Consider the following 6,000-nt stretch of genomic DNA (forward strand, 5'->3'; position numbering starts at 1 on the left):
AATGTAGAAGCTTTCATGAACTGGCTGTAGGTTGAATCACTATTGTGTATACATATGAAAATGTCACAGATTATAACTTTAAATATAGCAAATATAGCAATATAGCTCTTGCAATGCAACATTATTAATCTCATGTGTTTTAAGCATGTTGTTGTGAGCAAGATTAGCGTACTGGAAAGCAGGATAGCAAACATGTGTGGCTATTATTGTTGCTCCTTTTGTTGTCAAATTCATTTGTGTTGCAAAACGAGGGACAAATGCAGAAAATCAGGTTCAGAAACACTATGTCGCTTCGAGTTTCGGTGTGCCACAAAGCATCTGTGACCACCTCCGTAGGTGGGTGATCAGATTAAGCACCGTTTTCAATGTAGCTCTGGTGCTTTTACACCAGAATGTTAATTAAGTTAAACCCTATCTGGAAAACATCAGAAATCACACACACACACAGAGACACAGCTGCTTCTTCAGCTGTGCGTTTTTGCTCTCCATTTTCTAGAAAGAGGGAAAAAACAGACACATGCATTAGAGTGTTTGCGCAGCCTTGAAATGGAAGACCAAAGGAACATTAATGGATCTATCAGGCCTCTCGCTGTCCTCCTTCCCACCACAGACACATCACAAACAACCTTGTTCTTACACTGCCACGGACAGCTTAACCAATCTGAGGCAAAGCAGAGGAATAAACAAGTCTGCAGAGGAGATGAGAGTGGAGGAGAGGAGAGGAGAGGGCAGAGGAGAAGAGAGAAGCGAGGATGAGAGGGAAAACATGAAAGAAATATACAAGATATATGAAGAGAGAGAGAGGGAGAGAGAGAGAGAAACTACAGCTTTTTGGCAGTTTTCCTGTTCATATGCGATATTTTACCAGTTTTCCTGCCCACATGCGATATGCAGCTTATGCTGTTTCTACTCCAGGGCAGCTCCCTGCTGGTTCCCTCCCTCCGTTAACCCCAATACGTGTCCGCAGGCCGACCCGAGACACTTCCATCCCGACTGAGCTCTTTCCCCACGCGCGGCTCTCCGGCACGTCTGCCTGACCCGACACTCGCCATGCATGTAATCTTCTTACAGCGGCGGGAGAAAAAGCATGCAGATAGAAAACACAGGAATTAGATCTTAAGAGGGGAAATTGGAAAATGAGGGAGGGAGAAGGAGAGAGAGAGAGAGAGTGGGAGAAGCAAGCAGATAAAAGCAGAAATGAAGAGCACTTGAAAAGGCGGTTGCAGCCCTATTTCCAAATTTCCAAGGCGGAGAGACGATTGCAGGCCGCTCCTCTCCTCTCCACTCCTAGGCAGTAAGCTGCGACCAGGAGAAGTGTGCAGATGTTTTGAATCTTAACTCACCTTCCGCCTCTCTCTCTCTCTCTTTCTGCACTGCCTCCCCCCCCCCCCCTTTTCTTTCCTCTGCCTTCTCCGTGTTTCATCTGCTTTACATCACACAGACCTTCCCCCCTGTGCCTCAGCCTATCTCTCCTCCCCGTCTTTATCTCCTCTCCTCATGCCCAGCGCGCCTCGCCGGTTTTGCATCAGATTGAGATTCCATTTGCATTAGATATAGATTGCATTTGCATTGGATAAATATTGCTTACAATACCCACAAGGCACATTATGCTTTTAATACTCAGGGTAGTCGTCGAGCAATCCCTGGTTATCTATATCACCATCTCTCTCTCTTTCTTTCTTTCTCTCTCTCTGTCTTTCCCTACAAACTCTACATCAAACAGACCATTGGGGTGCTGGAGGCATCGTGGCAAACATCAACCAACCAAGGAATGATCTTTGCATGTTTATGGATCAGATCGGTGCGTGCTATTTCAGGTTTTGGTGTCAGTGTCAGAGGTGATGGCACCGCAGTGGAACATTATGAGAGAGAGGGGGATGGATTCATGGATAGAATAAGAAAGGCTTTTTAACTCCTACCATTATGCCTAATTCACGGTACTAATCAGTTTGTGATTCGGCTGACTTTTAAAATCTTAGGTATCTCAACAGTTCCACTTAGGCTGTGTTCCAGCATAAATTCAGATTTCCTACTAGGAAAAATGCAATGGAACAGCTCTTCAAGTCAGAATTCAGACTTCTGAACAAGATTTCTCAACCCCATTTTTTCCAAGATGAAGTTAGCAGGCATCACATCCACTGTAACACATGACACTTTTAACATGTTAATAATCCTCAAAATACACCTAATTTTCACCTTTTGCAATGCTAAGTACATTACAGTACATTTTAAATGAGCCCCTTTTTTCACAAGTTTATGTTATTTTAACCTCTACTTAAGGCTTATTACTGCAATTCCCTCTTCTCCAGTCTCCCAGTTTCAGCTCTTAAACCACTCCAATTGGTCCAAAATGCTGCAGCCGGAATTTTAACCGGAACTAAGAAATACGATCACATCACCCGAATATTGATCAACCTACAACTGGCTCCCAGTACAGGCAGGAGCAGACTTTAAGATCCTTCTCCTAACTTATAAAGCATTTAACGGTCTGGCACCGTCCCGCCTCTCAGAACTCATTTCACCTTATACTCCACCTCGCCTCCTACCATCACAACACGCCGGCTATCTCTCCACCCCTGGGGTGAATAAAAAGTCAGCCGGGAACAGAAGTTTCTCTGTTGGAAAGCTCTCCCCACTCTCAAGTTCAATTCTGTTTTTAAGGCAAAACTTAAAACATATACAGTGTTTTAATTCCTTTGTATTGTTTCATCCTTGTTTTATATTATCTTATATGATATTCTATTATATTCTATGTGATATGAGCTGTTTTTATTGTTCTTTTAAGAATATAATTAGATGAAATGTTGAAAGTATTCCGAACCTGTCTGCTAATGTAACGTGTTCAAACCCAGACCCAAAATGTGATGGGTCCGATACATGACTCCACCTATCAATCTAACTCCAACTGCTATTCCCCCAACTTCAACAGGGGGGATATCAACTGGCAATCATGCTGCAGCATCCTCCCCTAAAGTGTGCGGCAGATTCAGTCACAGTTAGCTGATGATGAATCCATGTATGATGAGTTAAGGGAGACAGGAAGAATCCTTGTCCTCTGGATGTACCAGTAGTGTCAATAGAAATGGGAGAAGTCAAGCGCTAAATGACTCATTATGATGTCCACGCATGACATCCTGCATTAGCATATCGAATCATGCTAGTGCCGGGCTGCCCTTGAGTTGGAGGCATGAGGGAAGTGTGTGTGCATGTGTGCATGTGTGTGTTTGAATTTGAAAGGGATGGTGGAATACACACTCAGATACAGACACACATGCACACAGACAAACACTCTCTCTCCTCTCTCTCTCTCTTTCTAAGCAGGTAGCAAAGTGTTCAGCGGTTTCGTGAGGAAAATGGTATCAAATCTCGCTGTGGAAACAATGTTGGGCCTGGTACCTATTCTATCCATCTCTTTTCATTAAAATGAAAATGAGACAGTTCATCCATCTTACTGCCGAACTGATATGTATCCAGCAAATAAGGAATGTGCAAGCATTCAATATCCATTCAAATGACTATGCCACTGGCATGTACAATATGTATTTCAATGAATTAACCATTTGCCCTATCAGAAAACAACCTCAGTTGTGGATTTGATATAGAAAAGTTGGCAAAGTTCATAATGGTGAGAAAGTGGAAAGCTGTAGAAAGTAGTTCTAACATTGTGTGGAAGTCTTTCATGCAATCTACTTATAACTCGCACCCAAAATGATTGTATCTCTGCTGACCTACAGGCTTTCTTAATCTTCTCTCCATACCAAAATTCTGTTTTGCTCTCATCCTTCTGTTTTGTTGCCTCTCAGCGTATTCCTTTTTGCTCCGTGTGGAACAAAGAGCCACAGCCATGAGTCTCTAGCATTGCTCTGTGCTATTTTCTTTACACTGTTCCAGGTAGTTCCTGCTCTCTTCTTCATTTGTTTTTTTTTTTGCCTCAATAAAGCAAAAAGTGATTCTGGAAGAGGGTGAAGTTCACACTCTCCTCTACTGTTCAGTGTGTTGTCAGACTTGAGGCATTCACCCCACACATTCCTCTGGTCGCTATTCAAGCTGCTGCGAGTGTGTGGGTGTTCTGGTTATGTTGGTGTCATGATATGTACACTGCTGGATATATTCCAAAATAAAACACCTACATGTAGTGTTATGGCATCGGAGCACCTTGAGCTGTGAGAACAGCTCTGTAAATCACTGTTAACAGTCCTCACTTGGACACATGATATAGAATTTCTTAAGCCAATTAAGCAGAAAAATTTCAATAGGGGCTTATCAATTCTAATTTTGTGAACATAAGCCACATTGAGGTGAGATCATGTAGTGTGCATCCTCTTGGAGACACGTGCTTTGGAAAAGAATATTTACTCATCTTCTTACATTAGTCAACGTAATAAGACGGAATTCAACTTTCTTCAATCATGAGAGTTTGTTTTAAAGCTTAAACTATAGTTACCCATTAAAATGTCATGGTATTCCTGGCTAGACTTGTCTTAAATTATTAGATATAATTACTGTGTGATGATACAGGACAGATCATCCATATCCTCTTAACAGTTGGTGTTTTATCACCTGTCAGTCACCTTGTGCCATGGGAGACTGTTCCATAGAGGACAGGGAGGATGATGCTCCCCATGTTTTTTTTTTTTACCCTTTTCTTTGAAAAGGTGTAGCCTTGAGTACAGTAGATGTAAAGGGGCATTAAATAATCTATCTTTAATAATCCTTTACCAGCCTCTAGTGTGGTGTGTGTGTGTGTATGTGTGTGTGTGTGTGTGTGTTGGGGGTGGGGTGTGGGGGGTGGAGGAGTTTTTGTTCCAAAACAGAGTATGGTCCAGAAAGTGAGTTTTGAAAGCCAGAAATCACAGCACCTGGCCAGTATTCATCAACAACATTATTAACCCACCATAGATATATTATATTGGGCATATAGTATATTATATATGCTACAAGGCAGTAAATACTACAGTACATACTTATTGCCCCTTTAATGACCGTACAGGTTTTGGCCGTACCTTTTTATCCCACAATTTACTGAGCTCTGCCTTGCATTTACCAAGCCCTGTTCTCCTCAGCAGCCTCCACTGCCTTGTATATACAACACATACAAGGCACATGGCAAACGAACTGGAGTTGGTCCCCGGGCGCTGTACTGCGGCTGCCCACTGCTCCTAGTGTATGTATAGGATGGAGAGGACAAGTATACAAATAAGATATAAATAAAACAAAATAAATATTCTACAGCTATATCTTTGCAGATGTTAGAAACAAAGTCAGTCCAGGATGTCTGGACTGTAGAACATTAGTTTTGACCCAGACATATGAACTCTTCTCAGACAGTTTTTCCCACATCCTGTAATAGCACTAAATATAAAACCTGTTCTCATTTGCTCCTTAGTGTTTCCGTGTATGAGTGTGCGTCTGTGTGTGTGTGTGTGTGTGTTGGAGAGAGAGGAAGAATATGCATTACAGGTGCATGCAGAGGCGATGTGATTAGGTTTCTGTCTGCCTAGAGACCATTCCTGTTAACTGTGATAATGGCACACAGCATTTACAGGCAAAATGACTTCCTCCATCTGATCAACCGCTACCCATCTGTGTGATGTGTGATGCTGCTGCCTGCTTTATGTATTCTATCTGATCTGGATGGTAAACACAATTATGGGAGAAAAGAACAGACCTACTTTCACAACGAGCCCATCATGCATATATAATGTACATCGAGAAACATTCTGTGTGCCTTCACACATACATGCACAAGTGCACACACACACACACACACAGACAAACACACACAAACATACAAACGTGCCACGTGTCTCAGTTCACATGTGATGTGATGTGCATGTGCTAGCAACATGTGAAAAAATGTGTGACTTCACATTATTTCACATGGAGTTATGGGACTTTTACATAGAAAAGGTGGGACTGTATAATGTATAATATATAACTGTATAATGCACAAAACAAATAATTTATTTGCTATAATAAACTACTTGTTATATATTATAG

This window comes from Centroberyx affinis, unplaced genomic scaffold (genome assembly GCF_046629955.1).
Source record: "Centroberyx affinis isolate AG114_WGS23_722 - 3 ecotype Tasmania unplaced genomic scaffold, CSIRO-AGI_Caff_v1 ptg001447l_1, whole genome shotgun sequence".
NCBI classification, from domain to species: domain Eukaryota; kingdom Metazoa; phylum Chordata; class Actinopteri; order Beryciformes; family Berycidae; genus Centroberyx; species Centroberyx affinis.